This window comes from Monodon monoceros, unplaced genomic scaffold (genome assembly GCF_005190385.1).
Source record: "Monodon monoceros isolate NGI ecotype Baffin Bay Population unplaced genomic scaffold, NGI_Narwhal_1 Super_Scaffold_2, whole genome shotgun sequence".
NCBI classification, from domain to species: domain Eukaryota; kingdom Metazoa; phylum Chordata; class Mammalia; order Artiodactyla; family Monodontidae; genus Monodon; species Monodon monoceros.
The window spans coordinates 23,654,198-23,671,011 of record NW_021703776.1 but is presented as its reverse complement, the minus strand read 5'-3'; the positions used below and the strand labels follow the sequence as shown (position 1 = coordinate 23,671,011).

Below are 16,814 nucleotides of genomic sequence, written 5' to 3'. Positions count from 1 at the left end.
TGTTAAATAGTACTTAAATAACAACTCAATCTAGATAGTGGTTTACCTAGGCCCTTGGGTATTCACTCAATCTAAATCTTCAGTAGTGTTTTTAAAACGTGTACAATCCCTAGACTAGAGTCAAAAGCCATGCATCATATGCTAAACAAAATGAGGTAAAAGGCTTGTTATTCATAAGCCTTGGGATGGATGCAAAAGCAGTAGCTGCTATTAATCAACATCTTACATAGAAATAGGAAGTCTGAACATCTAGTGTTTGGGTCTCTTAGTAAACATGTAACGGGCTTTTATTAATTTAAATCATTTCTACAAGTTTATCAAGTTGTTTTCATTGCACTGTACTTCCATTAAAACAAAATGAAACTAAGAAATAATCTTCAAAAAAATGCAAAACCAGTAGGAGTCAATGAAATGAAATCTGTACTAGTATACTCTACATCTATATGTATATACAATTTGAAGGTTGATAATATTGATATTTACAGAGTGACTCCAGAATTTCTCTAAGAGGCAAGCTCAGAGACAACTATTTGGTTGGAAAGGTAGTAAGGCTTGAAGATTCATTAGAACAAGAAGTATACCACATTTTATGATGTTTTGAGGAGTGCTCTAAGGGAGAAGCCTGATGGAACATAATTTCCATGCAAAATAGCTTCCCCTTCAAAGGTGAAGTGGTTAAAGTCCAAACAACAACAGAAAAAGGCGGGCGGGGGTGGGGTGGGGGAGGGGGAGTGTGCCCTCAGCCAGGGCACCGGGCCCAGGTGGCTGAGCGGGTCGGTGAGGAGACAAACGTGCTTCACAGGCCTCTGCAGGCCTCGGCAGGTCTCCCCCACGTTGGAGGCCGAGCCCCCGCAGAGCTGGCAAGTGCGTCAGCTCACGCTGACCCCTGACGGGATCTGCAGATGGTTGCTGACACAGCACCTGGTCCAGAATCCAGTCAGACTCTACAAACTTTTAGATGGTACTTACTAACTTAACACCTCAAGGATGAAGCAGAAACTAAGGCCACTGCTAAATCCAAGAGGAGGAGTCCTGAAGACGAAGGAGAGGAAGAGGAGGCACAAGGGGAGGGAGAACCACCTGTACCTTGTCCTCGTCGCTGTGGCGGCGCAGCAGCTGCACTCCTCAGCCCCTGCGGGGCCAACATTCCGGGACCGACTTTGTCTACGAGGCGCTGGCCACGGGCGAGGCCCCACAGGTCCACCTGGTGGCCGGGAGGATGTGGTGGGAGTCGGCCTGCACCCGGAGCTGTAGTGTTCGGCGTCCTCGGCTGGCCTGGGTGTACTGAATGCAGGCGCAGATACGGACGGTTTAAAAGAGAAACTCTGGAGGCTGAAGAGAAGCTGAATACGGAAGGCAAGGCCCGGACCCCCAGTTTCCTACAGCTTCTTAGGAAATGTTCCCTCCGCCTTGGGGAAATCAGCGCTGGGCTTGGCCGTGCATTGTTTCCATTTGACTGGAGAGACGGGGAGGGAAGCAGGATTCAGTGTTTTTAATCAGCTTAAAATGCCTCGTTTCATGATGGTGGACAACAAGGTGCGGAAACGAGTCAGCCTCAAAAGACTTGGTGGGAATGCAGTCAAAGGGTTTGTGATTACCTGAAGAGCCCGGAGTGCTTCCTTCAGCTCAGTGCCAAAGTTCTGAAAGGTGCGCTGCTGTTTGCCCGGGCTGTGGGAAGACGCCGCTGGCCAAGGTGGTAGTGACGGAGGCCTGTGCCTTCCTTGGCGCTGGCCGGTCCGGAGTCTGTGGAGGTCTCGGCCCTGCGCATTTGTGGAGCCTCTTCAAGGAAGCCCACACCCGCCCCCGGAGGGAGTCGCGTACATTGAGGAGACTGACTCCGTGGGCAAGAAGCGCCCCACCACCAGGTCCGGCTCCTGCAACACGGAAGCGGGGCGGACTCTGAACCAGCTTCTGTGAAAATGGTTGAACCGTGCACCACCGACCACGTCAGAGCCCTGGCTTCCACCAACTGAACTGACATTTTTGACAACGCTCTGCTGAGGCCAGGCCGACTTCACAAGCCTTCTCGACCTTCCCACGCTGCGGGAAATGCAGCAGGTTTTCAAGCGGCACCTGAAAAGGCCGGCGCTAATCCGGGCCAGCAGAGTTCATCTGCATTGCCTGTCAGCTGAAGGCAGGGCTCAGCTGTGCGGGTGTAGCCGGGCTCTGTAGCGAAACCTCGCGAGAACTGCAGGAAGACCGAGCGGCGAACCTCGAGTTTTCCCTCTCGCGCTGCCCGGAAGAGCAGGATCCTCTCAGAGGATGACAGGAAGGGGGTTGCGTTTCACGAGTCAGGCCACGCTTTGTTTGGCTGGCCGCTCGAGCACACGGAGGCTGTGGTGAAAGGCGCCATCGCGCCACAGACAAACGCCACACTGGGCTTGGCTCCGATGCTTGTGAGAGACCCTCCCTTCTTCACCATGGAGCCGCTGGTGGAGAGGGTGTGCAAGGCCCTAGGCGGCCGCATATCGTCACGGACCATCTCCTTCAAAAAGACCCCTTCCCAGGCACAGGACACCCTGAGGAAGGTCACCCGCACTGCCCACTCCGGGGGGAAGCAGTTTGGTGTGGCACCGAGCATCCAGCCCATCTCCTTCCCCGAGGCACCGGAGGGCCTCACAGTTAACGGCGCCCCTTCAGTCAGGGCCTCCGGCAGATAATGGACCATGAAGCAAAACTGCTAGTGGCTAAGGCCTACAGGCATACCGAGAATGTGCTCCAGAACAACCCGGAGAGGCATCAGGTGCTGGCGAACACCCGCCGGAAGAGGAAGTGTTAAAGTGTGAGCACCTTGAAGGTTTCGTTGCCCGCCGCCTCACCGGCCTAAGAAAATAGCGCCTCAGAGGTGGAGCGACACCTGAAGGGGAGAAACAAGATGCTGGCGGGGGGAGCCTGAGAAGGAAGAGCTGGCTTGGCCCACACAATTGGACTTCCCTGATGGTGCCAGTGAGGATGCAGTGTTTCCACTTGATCCAGTAAGTGAACTTTTTTTTTTAATTAATTAATTTATTTGTTTATTTTTGGCCATGTTGGGTCTTCGTTTCTGTGCCGAGGGCTTTCTCTAATTGTGGCAAGCGGGGGCCTCTCACTGTCGCGGCCTCTCTTGTTGAGGAGCACAGGCTCCAGACGCGCAGGCTCAGTAGTTGTGGCTCACGGGCCCAGCCACTCCGCGGCATGTGGGATCCTGCCAGACCAGGGCGCGAACCCGTGTCCCCTGCATTGGCAGGCAGAGTCTCAACCACCGCGCCACCAGGGAAGCCCCAGTGAACTTTTTACTTAGCTGCCCCTCAAGTTTCTTTTTACTTGCGGTTTGTACCTTCTTTTTGAGCCTTGGCTGGCCTCTGCCGAAGGGCTTCGGAGATCTGTTAATTGATTTTTCTACCCGTGGTTAGCAAATATTTTTGCAGAGAGGAAAATTAAAAAAATTAAACAGGTCTTTTGAATTAGTTTCTAATGGTCCTTCTTACCCACTTAGGTTTCTCACACGTCTCTCTACAAAACATTTTGAGGTGGAGGAAGATGTTCCTCCAGAGAGGAATATTCACACTGGACTGAATTCCTCAGAATGTCCTATTTTCCCTCACATAGGAATCTTCCTGAAAAGAACTCCCTCTGGCTAGAATACTCATTACAACCCATTACTCCGTCTCTGACATGTGTTACATAGCTAATAGATTCATATTTAAGGTACCAGTGTCTTTCACAAGCTCACTAGATGGGTTGCCCCTCCTGTTAATGAATGCATGTGCTTCTTTTCACATCTCGCATTACATTGAAACAACCCCACAACTAATTCTTCATTGGACTGTGAGCTTCTGGAGGAGAGGTGACATGCATTTAACCCCTTTAATAGAAGGATTGGATCCAGTGAAGTTACAGATAAGAAAGTGGCTTTTTTTCCCCTCCTCCATACTAGTGCTTTAAAACATTTCTGATACTCCCTTCCTAGTTTGCCTGGAATCTTTTGCTACAAAGTTCAATTGTTGGAATCTTTTGCTGTATATTTATTTCCTTGGTAAGAGGAAGCCTCATTTTTAGATATTGAATCCTTTTGGTATTAAAAAGTCCAGTCTGGTTTAATTTAAAACTTAAATCTCACATACAACAGAAAGCTTTTCCCCACTTAGCAATGTAGCTGTGACCTCACTTGGCTTGGGAACTGGTAGTGGGAAGACAAACATGTTTTTTTTCTCTTCTCTACTTCTAACCCTTTGCTTCTGGGTCTCATTTCCTCCTCTAGTGTATTTTGAGAGAAGATGGGAAGATATCTTCTGTGATTGGTTTTATTATCATCTGAGCTCTCTGTGTCAGGCAAATGTGAATTCTTTCATTGGTTGTATTAATGGGTACTTCTAAGGCTCCTGTGGGTACCTGCATATGTCATAGATCCATTCAGTTTCCCACTTTCTGGAAGTACACTCCATAGAGTTACATTGCTGGAATCCTTTTCCCCAACAGGGCACCCTCTTGTATAGGGTGCTGTCAGGATGGTTTGAGCTTGGCCACCTGTGCAGCATTTTCACTAGGCCAATGGGTAACTCTACATCTTTGCCAGATGTTGCTTATGAGGGTGCAGGGTGCTTGTACTGCTTTCTCTTTACCCAGTCCTGTGGACCCAGAAGATATTTAACACCAGATGCTTTGTTCATAAATATTCCCCAGACTATGGAGATGCATGTCAAGCTTGCTCAAAATTTATCTCAATATGCTCTGGTCTAGTAGCCCCAGAGGTGGCCTTGTGCATTTCTGCTGTTTAGAAAGATTCTAACAGTGGAGTAAGTAGCAGGAAATCCTTCTGGAGGACTTCTCATTTGTATTGAGATTGTAGCCACAGGAAGAAAGGGAAATATCACAGCACTTTGCCTAAGCTGATTACTCACTGCTTCTGTTAGTCATTAGTTCAAGCTTCTAGTCTTTTATATATTATGGACATGGGTGAATTGTGTTTGCTAATTTAGTAAGTCCAACTTGGATGTAACTAGCATCTCTATTTATAATGTGGAGGCTCTTATTTCCTCATTAAAAGGATATATGTCAGAGACTCAATCAAACTGATTTTCTTAAAAATGGGAAATATTAGCACAGCTATCTGAAAATGAGAAATGTCTCTTCATTTTAAAATTCTATTTTGAAAAATTGCCAAAGATTTTAATTTATCCCATGGAAATACACTATTCAAAGGTTACATTTTTAATGTCCTAGAAAGTTGGGCTTAACACTTATGTGTATAATCAAATACAAATATATACGTTTCCCATTTAATTAATTTAATTAGAGCCTTATGAGGTAATGTTTTAGGAAGTAGTAAATTTATATATATACACACATATATACATACATATATATTATTTATAATCTATTTTAATTGCAATTCAAAATCAGTTTAGTTATTAGTGTCAAAAAAAATATATATATATACGTATATATATATATACGTATATATATATATCTTTTTTTTTTTGCCGTACGCGGGCCTCTCACTGTTGTGGCCTGTCCCGTTGCGGAGCACAGGCTCTGGATGTGCAGGCTCAGCGGCCATGGCTCACGGGCCCAGCCGCTCCACGGCATGTGGGATCTTCCCGGACTGGGGCATGAACCTGTGTCCCCTGTATCGGCAGGCGGACTCTCAACCACTGCGCCACCAGGGAAGCCCCAAAATATATTTTTTTAAAAATAGGTAATATTAGCAAAACCTGAATTATGTACACTTAATTTTTAAAATAAAATACAAAATGAGAATAATGATGTATAAACTACATTTAATTGATTTCCTCTTTAAAACGTAATTAGTGGGACTTCCCTGGTGGCGCAGTGGTTAAGAATCCGCCTGCCAATGCAGGGGACACAGGTTTGAGCCCGGGTCCCACGTGCCACGGAGCAACTAAGCCCACGCGCCACAACTACTGAAGCCCGCGTGCCTGGACCCCAGCTCTGCAACAAGAGAAGCCACTGCAGTGAGTAGCTCCCACTCGAAGCAACTAGAGAAAGCCTGCACACAGCAATGAAGACCCAACGCAACCAAAAATAAATACATAAATAAAATTGATTATTTAAAAAAAAACATAATTAGCATTCCGTAGATAACATGAGTAATACCATCCAAAGTAGTTGCTTTAGCAAACATTACAATACAGAACTGTGGGACAGTCAGTTCATGGGGCAGTTGCCATTCCAAAAAAAAAAATATTCACAGTTCTCTTTTAATTGCATTTTAATCTATTTTCAGGCCGGCTAGAATGGAGTATTATTATTTTATCATCAGATAACATTTATGCTAAAGCAACCAACATTTTATATAAAGTTTTATTAAAATCTTACATGTTTTTTCTTTGATATTCTTTTATAATATAAGACTTTGAGAAAAAATCTGTATACATGACAGAGTTCTCATAAGAGAAATTAAATTCTCTTACTATAGTACTAAAATCAAGTTTAACTATAAAGAAAGAATGTTTAACCAGTCCATATCAGAAATATACGTTTCATTTACTTATAAGTAGCCAAGGTAGAACTGAATAGAACAAAGCTTAAATATCTCTGTGAGGAGCATGATAGATATGCCCCCCAAGAAGCTATTCATATATTCAAAACTATCCATGTATTTAAACATCATCGCTCCTTCCTAATATATCTAAATTTATACAGTTCTAAAATGAAGTATTTTACAAGTAGATAACCAACTTCTATCTAGAGTTATGCTCTGACACCACCCAAATCTAGGAAATTGCTCTTTCCTGGTCCATGGTACTAATTCTTATAATGGTATCAGACCATTCCTGACTTTTTAGTACAATGAAGTATTTTTTTAACGTTACTATGATCTAATTTTCTAAAAAGTTCTTTCATATGAATATACTACTACACTTTTGAATCTTTTTAAAAGGGAGCACAAACATCTAGTATAATGTATTATTTCATAGGATTAGAGGATTTAATAGAATTAGAGGATGTGACAATTTTTATATCACTGGAGAAAATATGATAAACCCCCCACAAATATTCTGGTTTCAGATATTTAACACTAATCTGTTTGCTCCTTAATACACATATCACCAAAAACTTAGTGTAAATTATGGAAAGAATCTAAAATATATAGTGACATATCCTGGCAGAGAAGGATAAGGGAGCTAGGGATAGGGGTCAGGGAAAAGAATGACTAAGACTGCCTCATGGATATTTGTAATCATTAGAGAAAACTTTTACTCCAGAAAGTTAATGGTGCTGAAAAGCAACTGCATCATTTTGTAAAGTTTGAAAACAAAATTGAAAGAACTGCACAGTTATCCACCAAAATACCATTCTGTAGTTGTCTAGACGGGAAATAGCAAAGTCAAGAAGTAAAAGATTGGCCCTTTATCAAATGATAAATCCTAGAGCTAATTCACAAGGATATCTTTAAGAGTTTATGATTGTGTAAATGTGTTTGGGCAAAGAATTGGTGTCAAATGCTTTATTGATTGATCAAAATGTCTGCTACAGAGTAAGAGGATCGAAAATGAATCTACCACCATAACTGAAAAACTTTGACTTATATTCTCATAGCAGATAATTGCACTGAATATTGTGAGGTTTCTTATGAATGGTGAATTAATAAACATCACTGCAATTTACATTTATACAAGGTAAAAATAGAACTTTAACTCCTTACTCCCCCTTTCAAAAAAAAGTGATTTGCTGCTTCAAAATGAGCTCAATTATTTTGTAACTGTTGAGTTCAATGAAAAAACAATCATGGATTTCAGACTTACATCTTTCATTATCTGTTGCTTTGGACAAGTCACTTAAACTCTCTGAGTCACTATTTTGCTGTCTTTAAAATGATTGTTAAGTAATATAATGTTTATGAAATCCATTTTGAATGCTGTGCTTGAACTAAGTGTAAGGGCTTGGTTTTATTTTACATTTTTTTCGTTATAGCGGGGTTTGTGGTGGATCCACCTGAAGAGGTTCTTTAGATCAGCATTTCAAGTGCCATCATCCATCCATTAAAACAGCTTTAGAGTAAGTCGCTTTAGTAGAGGCATCCTTTAAATGTAGTCAATTCCTCCGATATATTATTTATATTAATTGGTACCATGCACATGACTCTTTCTGAGCACTGAATTAGTTATACCAGTTCCTAGGCAACAGGCCATAGTATGTTAAATCTATAATGAGAAAAGTACAGAAAAACAAGCACAGTACAGAATGAGGCAACATACATGCTACAGTGAAAAGTTCACACTTTTCCAAATAAGATGTGTAGAAAGTCAAGATCAATCTAGAAGCCTAAAGTAGAAATATGAGACAATTATTTAAACTGTATAGCTTTTATCATAATCATAGTAATTAAACTCTCAAATTAGTGTAATTTTTAAAGTTCACTTTAAAATGGAGGAGATTATTATTATTTTATATTTGGGTGAAAACTACATATTTTAATTTCTGAAAAAAAGGACAAAATTCTCACATCTTTCAGTGATTTTGGCCAGTCATTTTTCTAACTTTTGAGTTGGTTTGACTGGAGGATAAGAAGTTTTTACTTATTACACAAGGATTTACTGTGATTCTAAACATTTTCTTCCTCTTTCTTATTGTGAAATGTTTGTTGTTCAAACCATTTGTTTGTCTGTTTGTATGTATACATGCATGCATGTATGCATGCTACTAGATAGTTTATCAGGTAAACTCTTTTTGAAATAAGAAGTAAATCATGGTAGTAGACTAAGATAATATAAGCTTTGGACTTCTTTCCTCCTCATCTTACCCTTCCTCTTTACCTCAGTTTTTGCTTTTCCTTGCTTTCTTTATTTTTAAAGGCTAAAACAAATGTGACTTTTCATGAAGGAATCAGAGCTAGTGACCAAATTGTAAAAGAGATTTTTGCCACGGGCCTTTGAGAAATTTACTCTACTCCTTTGATAAAACAGGCAGGTTTTCCTTAATAGAGTGACTGTTTGAGACCAAAAAAATAAATTGTTAGTAAATAAGTTACATGGAAAATGTTTTAGAGTAAGGTTAATAGGATACTACTAATTCCAGGAGGCAGTAAGGTGTCAAATTATTTTTCATATAGTAGTTACTTCTGATATTATCTTGGGCAATGATCAAAGGAAAAGATAAGGAGAAAATTGAAGTATGCTTTTGGCTCTACTTCTATAGCATTAATTCTGAAGCACATTTGCTCCTACATTTGCTAATAAAAAGATTTCATTGCACTTAACCTGTTTCTTCATGAGACAGTATGACCTGTTGCAACTTCCAATATTTCTTTCCTTGACATTTTATACAAAGAAATTATCAAGAAATTAGACTCCAAAGTAAAAACAAAATTATTTTCCTAATTTTGGATAACGCTACAAATTAAAATCACAAAGAATACAAGTAACTTCATAGATTGTTAGACTGTTTAAGATAATAAAGTTCAGACATACTAATAATGAAATCTAATCTCTCAGTACATGGGCTTGGTCACTATTCTATCTGCTCCTAGACTTCTACACAGAGGGCTTTAAATGAAGATTCTGTTGAGGGTGGGAATTTTAAAATGAAATTTTAATATATATTTGTCATGGTAAGTATATCCTGGCTTATAAAAAATATAGTACAGAATTTAATATAATGTCTAAGAAAGGAAAGAGATCAAACAAAAAACCAAATTTAAATTAAAAGTGTATTAGCATCTTCTCAGTTTTCAAAGTAACTAAAAATAGCAATAGCTTTTTAAAAAGAAAAATCATATCCCTAAATATAAACGTGACAGTCACTTCTCGACAAGCTCCATGATTCATCATGTTTAAGTACATAAATTAATTTGAGAATTTACATAGTCAAAAATTAGTGATTTAGCTGATTAAAGTAAAAAATCAATTTAAAAAAACAAAAAGCAAATTCTAATTGAAATTCTTTTCAGAACTTCTGCATAGTTTGTTCAAAAAATATTTGCTGGAGGTTTGATGAATGAATTAAAGAATGAATGGATAAAGCAAGTCAAAATAAATCTGAGAATTCTTTGCTTGTCTTAGAGAAATTTACACAAACCAACCACATCTGTATAATTGTTTTTTTTACATTTTCTATGATAATTAAAAACTAAATCATGATTAAATATGGTGAGGTAGCCAGGAATTGAAAATGTACACAGTAAATTCTAAAATTGAATGACTTCAAGTCACAAATATGGGTTGCATATAAAAATAAATGGAAACAACTGGTCTGCTCTTTGGAAATGCCACATTCACAACCTCTTATGTAAAATTTTCTCTGGAAAGTTTAATATGGACTTCTGATTAGCCAATATGACAAAAAGGATATGTATTAATTTTATTACAATGAAAAACATTAGGAATATAGTATAGCTTTGGACTTTAAAATTTTTCATAATGCTGTAAAATAGTTTAAAAATGTAAATGTAAAATGTAAAATGCTTAAAAATAGTTTAAAAAATACTTAAAATGCAAAAATTTTTATTTGGTTTTTATTATGTAGTTGTATTTTTTTACCTTTGTTCCTATCAAATATATTATCCCATATATCAGCTCTCTTTTATCATTTTGGTAGAGACCATTAGCAACTGTCTGCTTAGAAATAATTATTTCATATTGAAATAATTTCATATTTGAAATTATTTTCATATTGAAAATATGAAATTTCATATGAAATTCATATGGAATTAATTTCATTTTCATATGAAAATTTTCATATGAAAATTCAATATGAATTTCAATATTTTCATATTGAAATATGAAATAATTCCATATTAAGAAATTATCTGTAAAGAAAGTGATTTTAAATCAATAATGTATATATTTCTAAATATCTAAGGATCTGACATAACAAAGTCTCACATGATTAACTTTATCATTTCTATCATAAATCTTGAGATATATATATATATGTATATATAGCTGCTGGCTTCTTGCCACTTCACAAAATACTTCTGAAAAGCTTATCATTTAGTGAGTAGAATTTCTGGAAAGTGAAGAATATGATGTTGGGATTATATTGTTACAGTCTGAAAGTTATCCTAAATATACTTTTGCAGACACAAACTATTCTTATATATATAAAGCATAAACACACATAAATGCACATACACACACATATGTCATAAAAGTCAAATAATGACTTAGGTGGCAGCAGGAAAGAAACAGTTCCTAAGAATATGTACAACACAAAAAAGATAACTTAAACCTTAGACAGTTTACTATGGAGAATTAGTCACTGAATTCTCTGATACTTTTTTATCAATTGGGAAAATAAGGAAAACTACATTACCTAACATTTTTTTAAAAAGCAATGCTGAATACTTCCTAAAAATTCTTCGTACACATTTGATACTCAAAACACCTTAATAGGGGCTTCCCTGGTGGCACAATGTTTGAGAGTCCGCCTGCTGATGAAGGGGACACGGGTTCGTGCCCCGGTCCGGGAAGATCCCCCATGCCGCGGAGCGGCTGGGCCGTGAGTCATGGCCACTGAGCCTGCGCGTCCAGAGCCTGTGCTCCGCAACGGGAGAGGCCACAACAGTGAGGGGCCCACGTACCACAAAAAACAAAACAAAACAAAAAAACACCTTAATAGTTTAGAAGTTAACATCTTTAATTTTGTTACATTACACAAACGATTTTTGTTTCAAATTTTAAATGAAAAACAAAGTCCATTAACTCTTTAAACTACTTGGGTCTACCTTCTAGCTTATCATTCAAAATATTACTTTATATTAACATTAAATCTCATGAAAAAGAGGGTTGTTTTTCACTGTGTTAAAATATGCATTAAGACTGACTGGTAAGGTAAGATGACAACATGGTATATTTTTCCTTTTATTATGAATGCTTAGGAATATTATGAATAATTAGGAGTGTGAAGAAATATTTTAATTAAAAATTTACCACTCTACTTCCTGTAACAAAATTAAAACGTTTCTTAGTTATTTTTTAAAATCCTGCACTTTCCACATTGGACAAAAACTCATCCAAACAATTTTATTCTTATCCGTGTGATTTTTGGTATGTTCTCTGCTGATAGCACCAAAATTTTGCAACTGTCCATTCCATTGCTATTTCTGGAAGCAAACTCTAGTTTGGTTTCTACTCTTAATCCAGAAAGTTAGAAGAGTTAAAATAGAAATACCATTGAAAAAAAAAGTGACACCACTGTATTGAACACACACCAGTAGTTCAATTTTAAAACAAATTTAGCGGGTGTTTATTGGATCCCTACTCTTTCCTCTAATAAAAATATGAATTTTTGATATGCTGATGCTGTTTGCCTGTTTGGTTACTCCCCCTCCTTTATATGCATATAAAAAGCTTATATATATATATATATATATATATATATATATATATAGGCTTTCTATCTCAAACTAACAGGAATTTATTCCTTTTCCTATAGAAATTATTTTTCTTTCCTCCGTCCCTCCCTCCCTTCCTCCCTTCCTTCCTTCCTTCCTCTCTCTCTCTCTCTCTCTCTCTCCCCTTCTCCCTCTCCCTCTCCCCACCTTTCTCTCTACCCTCCTTCCTCTTTCCCTCCCTCTCTTTCTTTCTTTTGCTCCGGCTCCATCTTTGTTGATAAATTATATTAATTTCATAAGCATATTCACTGAAACATGTCTTCTTGAAAGGCAGCATGGCATAAAAGGCTTTCGATTAACAAGATTAAGATTAGACAGTTTACTCTCTCACTAGTCAGGTACCTCCCTTTCAATGTATATTCTCTGAGTCTCAGTTTTCTTATCTTTAAATAATAAATAATATCTATGTTATAATTTCATTGGGAGAATTAAAAGTATTCTATGTAAAGTACTTATATATAGATAGCTGTTAAAATATTGGTTTAAAAATTATCCCAAAATTATATAAGATGAACAGTAATTTAGAAAATACTTTCCTCTGTATGGGGAATACAGCTAGTTGAGGATAAAGTCTGAAGCCATATATAAGCTTTACACATTGAGCAAAACCAGTAGAAAATATTGTACTCAATATATCTCTCAACTGTCTTATTTTATCAATATAACATTTTAGTTTCTCTTCTTCTGTCATAGCCCTTGTTTATGGAGTCTCCAAGAATATCAAATTCTATGTCTCTAAGACCACTCTTATTTCAAAGTAAACCTATACTTGCTTATTGTACCTAACTTGAAGGAGATATATCTGTCTTCAAGTTAGACATTATTAAGAAACAATTATTCAAACTTATTTTAAAAACCACAGGGAATTCCTGACCTCTTGAAATATATGAACCAGTGGCTTACGGTATTGATTATTTTAGTAAAAGTAAAGGAGAATAAACATTTTTCAGTTAGCGTAGTACATCAAAGTTGAATTCAGTCAAATAATTCAGCCTCTAGTATTTCCATCCTGAAAGAATTATTGAAGGCTTTGATCTCAAACATTCATGTCCAACTCTGATCAAATCAATTTATTTTTTCTTTTCTTCCTTTCTTCTTCTTTTTTTTTAATCCTGAGGGATATAATAGCCCTTGCTCAGTGTTGATCTGAAGGCATTAGATAGTTCTGATAAGTGAGCAGTTAGAAATCTGTTAAAGCCTTACTATGATCTTAAGGGGCAATACAACAAAAAAGTGTAAGTTTCTATGTATGTTGCTATGACATATACAATATATTTTTTCTAATCAGAATAGGCTATTAGCTCCCTATATCTACTGGAGTGAGGTGCAGAAAGGAGACAAGTGATCTATCTAGATCCCACTCCAATCCATTTTTATTCTTTATTCCGTATTTACTTTACTTTAGACTGTGTGTGTGGCAGGGGAAGGTGGATGGGGGAGAAGATTGAATTTTTTGGCAACCAAAATATCTCTCATCATAAAACCCCTAGTCTAGAAGTTGTACCACAATAAGCCTTGTGCCCGGAGAGAAATTCTGGACATTAGCAACGTTTAGCTGTCAACACCTAGTCTAGTACTGTTTATTTTCAATTTTATTGTGTCATAAAAAGGCATCCTTCACCATGTCAGAATTAAAGTTTGTCTTTTTTCTTATCTAATTTTCTGACGCTGAATCATTTGCAATTAAATTTGTCAAAATTAGTTCTCAGCTACTTTTTCATTTTTGCAGAAACAAATGTGCAGCACCCCATATCTGCTGCCCTTTCCTCTTTAGCTGATGTATTTGCTGAAAAGATGAGAAAGGGGAACAAAATTAAAACGACAACTTGAGAATGGTCAATTTCCCTTTTTCTGTAATTATTCCTAAAGAAAAGAAATAATTTCTATAGGAAAAGGAATAAATTCCTGTTAGTTTCAGATAGAAAGCTCATGTATATATAATGAAGGGAGAAGTAACCAACCAAACAGTCAAACAGCATCAGCATATCAAAATTCATAGGTTTATTAGAGGAAACAGTAGGGGTCCAATAAAGACCCCTTTTCTAAAGGAAGGAAAGGAAGAAAGGGAAGGGAAGAGAAGGGGTAGAGAGGGAGGGAGGGAGGGAAGGAAAGAAGTGCCAGGTATTAGCATTTAAGTACCACAAGCTTTCTTAAGCAGCCATTGAAATAGGGCAACCTTAACAAAGGGAGAAATGATGGTAATTACAAATCATGTCTAATTGTTAAAAATATTTCAGGGACTAACTAGGAACTGTGTAAAAACTTGCTAGAGATTCGTGACTGTGAGACACTGAAATATAGACTTGGTTGCTTGATTAACAAATAAAGAGCCACAAAGCTATCAGGTTCTTCCTTCTAATCAAACTGATGAAATTTAGGCAATATTAACAAATATGATTTTTGATATTGGATAATTTTAAAGACCTAATTGTGTCCCCTCAAAATTCATATTTTGAACTCCTGACCCTCATTACCTCAGAATATGACGACATTTGGATATAGAATTTTCAAAGAGGTAATTAAAGTTATATAAGTTCATTAGAATGGACCCTAATTCAATATGCCTGATGTCCTTAAAAGAAGAGGAGATTAAGACAAAAACACACACAGAGGATAAACTGTGTGAAGACATAGGGAGAAGGCAGCCATCTAAAAGCCAAGGAGAGAGGCCTTAAAAGAAACCATCCCTGCCCTCATCTTGATCTTGGCCTTCTTCCTCTGGAATTGTAAGAAAATACATTTCTGTTGTTTAAGCCATCCAGTTCATGGTACTTTGTTACAACAGCCGTAGCAAATTAATACAGTAGTGGAATGTTTCAACATTTGGAAGATCTACAAATCTCAGTGATGCAATATTTTCCAATAAAATCCAATAACAATGTAAGATAGGGCCGTAGATTTTAATATAACCGAATATGAAATATTTATTGATATTGTTTCAGTTTAGTTCCTTTACCACCATGCAACTAAACTTTAGCTAGGTTGCCACTAACATTTTAGAAACTATTTGTGGAATTTTTGTGTGGAATCAAGAAAATATCTACCCTTACTGAAAAGATTAAAATATCCTTTTTTAACTGTGCATCTGTGTGAGGCCAGATTTTCTTCATAAATTTCAACAAATAAAACATATCACAGCAGACTGCCTTTTAAAGATTGTTTTGAAAATATCATTCATTTTGTAGCAAATATTTGGCTGGCCAAAAAAGTTCGTTCATATTTCTCTGTGAGATGGCTCTAGTAGTGCTTAGTTATCTTTAACTTCATTCAAAACAGTTTTGTTAGATTGTATTGTGACAGCTGTCATATCAGTGTGCATTTAAAAAAAGACATCAAAATTGGTGAATTTTTGTGTAGCCATTTTAATATTGAAGATGGAAGAAAAAAAAGCAACGTTTTTAGCATATTATGCTTTATTATTTCAAGAAAGGTAAAAATGCAACTGAAATGCAAAAAAAAGATTTGTGTAGTGTATGGAGAAGGTGCTATGACTGATTGAACGTGTCAAAAGTGGTTTGAGAAGTTTTGTGCTGGAGATTTCTCCTTGGATGATGCTCCACTATTGGGTAAACTAGTTGAAGCTGATAGCTATCAAATCAAAACAATAATTGAGAACAGTCAACGTCATACCATGTGGGACATAGCTGACATACTCAAAATATCCAAATCAAGCATTGAAAATCACTTGCATCAGCTTGGTTATGTTCATCACTTTGATGTTTGGATTCCACATAAGTTAAGAGAAAAAAAACTTCTTCACCGTATTTCCGCCTGCGATTCTCTACTTAAATGTAATGAAAACATTCCATTTTTAAAACAATTGTGATGGGCGATGAAGAGTGGATACTGTACAATAATGTGGAACGGAAGAGATTGTGGGGCAAGTGAAATGAACCACCACCAACCACACCAAAGGCCGGTCTTCATCCAAAGAAAGTGATGTTGTGTGTATGGTGGGATTGGAAGGGAGCCCTCTATTATGTGCTCCTTCCGAAAAACCAAACGATTAATTCCAACAAGTACTGCTCCCATTTAGACCAACTGAAAGCAGCACTCAACGAAAAGTGTCCAGAATTAGTCGATAAAAAACGCATAATCTTCCATCAGATTACCACAAGACCGCATGTTTTTTTGATGACCAGGCAAAAACTGTTACAGCTTGGCTGAAAAGTTCTGATTCATCTGTGGTATTCACCAGACATTGCATGTTCAGATTTGCATTTATTTCGGCCTTTACAAAATTTTCTTAATGGAAAAAATTTCAATTCCCTGGAAGACTGCAAAAGGCACCTGGAACAGTTCTTTGCTCAAAAAGATCAAAAGTTTTGGGAAGATGGAATTATGAAGTCGCGTGAAAAACAGCAGAAGGTAGTGGAACAATACAGTAAATACATTGTTCAGTAAAGTTCCTGGTGAAGATGAAAAATGTGTCTTTTATTTTTACTTAAAAACCAAAGGAACCTTTTGGCCAACCCAA

General features: G+C 37.5%; 1 pseudogene; it reads left to right on the top strand.

Annotated features, from left to right (window-relative positions):
• Nucleotides 1-987: 987 nt before the first annotated feature.
• Nucleotides 988-2,861, top strand: LOC114901326 (annotated as a pseudogene).
• Nucleotides 2,862-16,814: the final 13,953 nt, after the last annotated feature.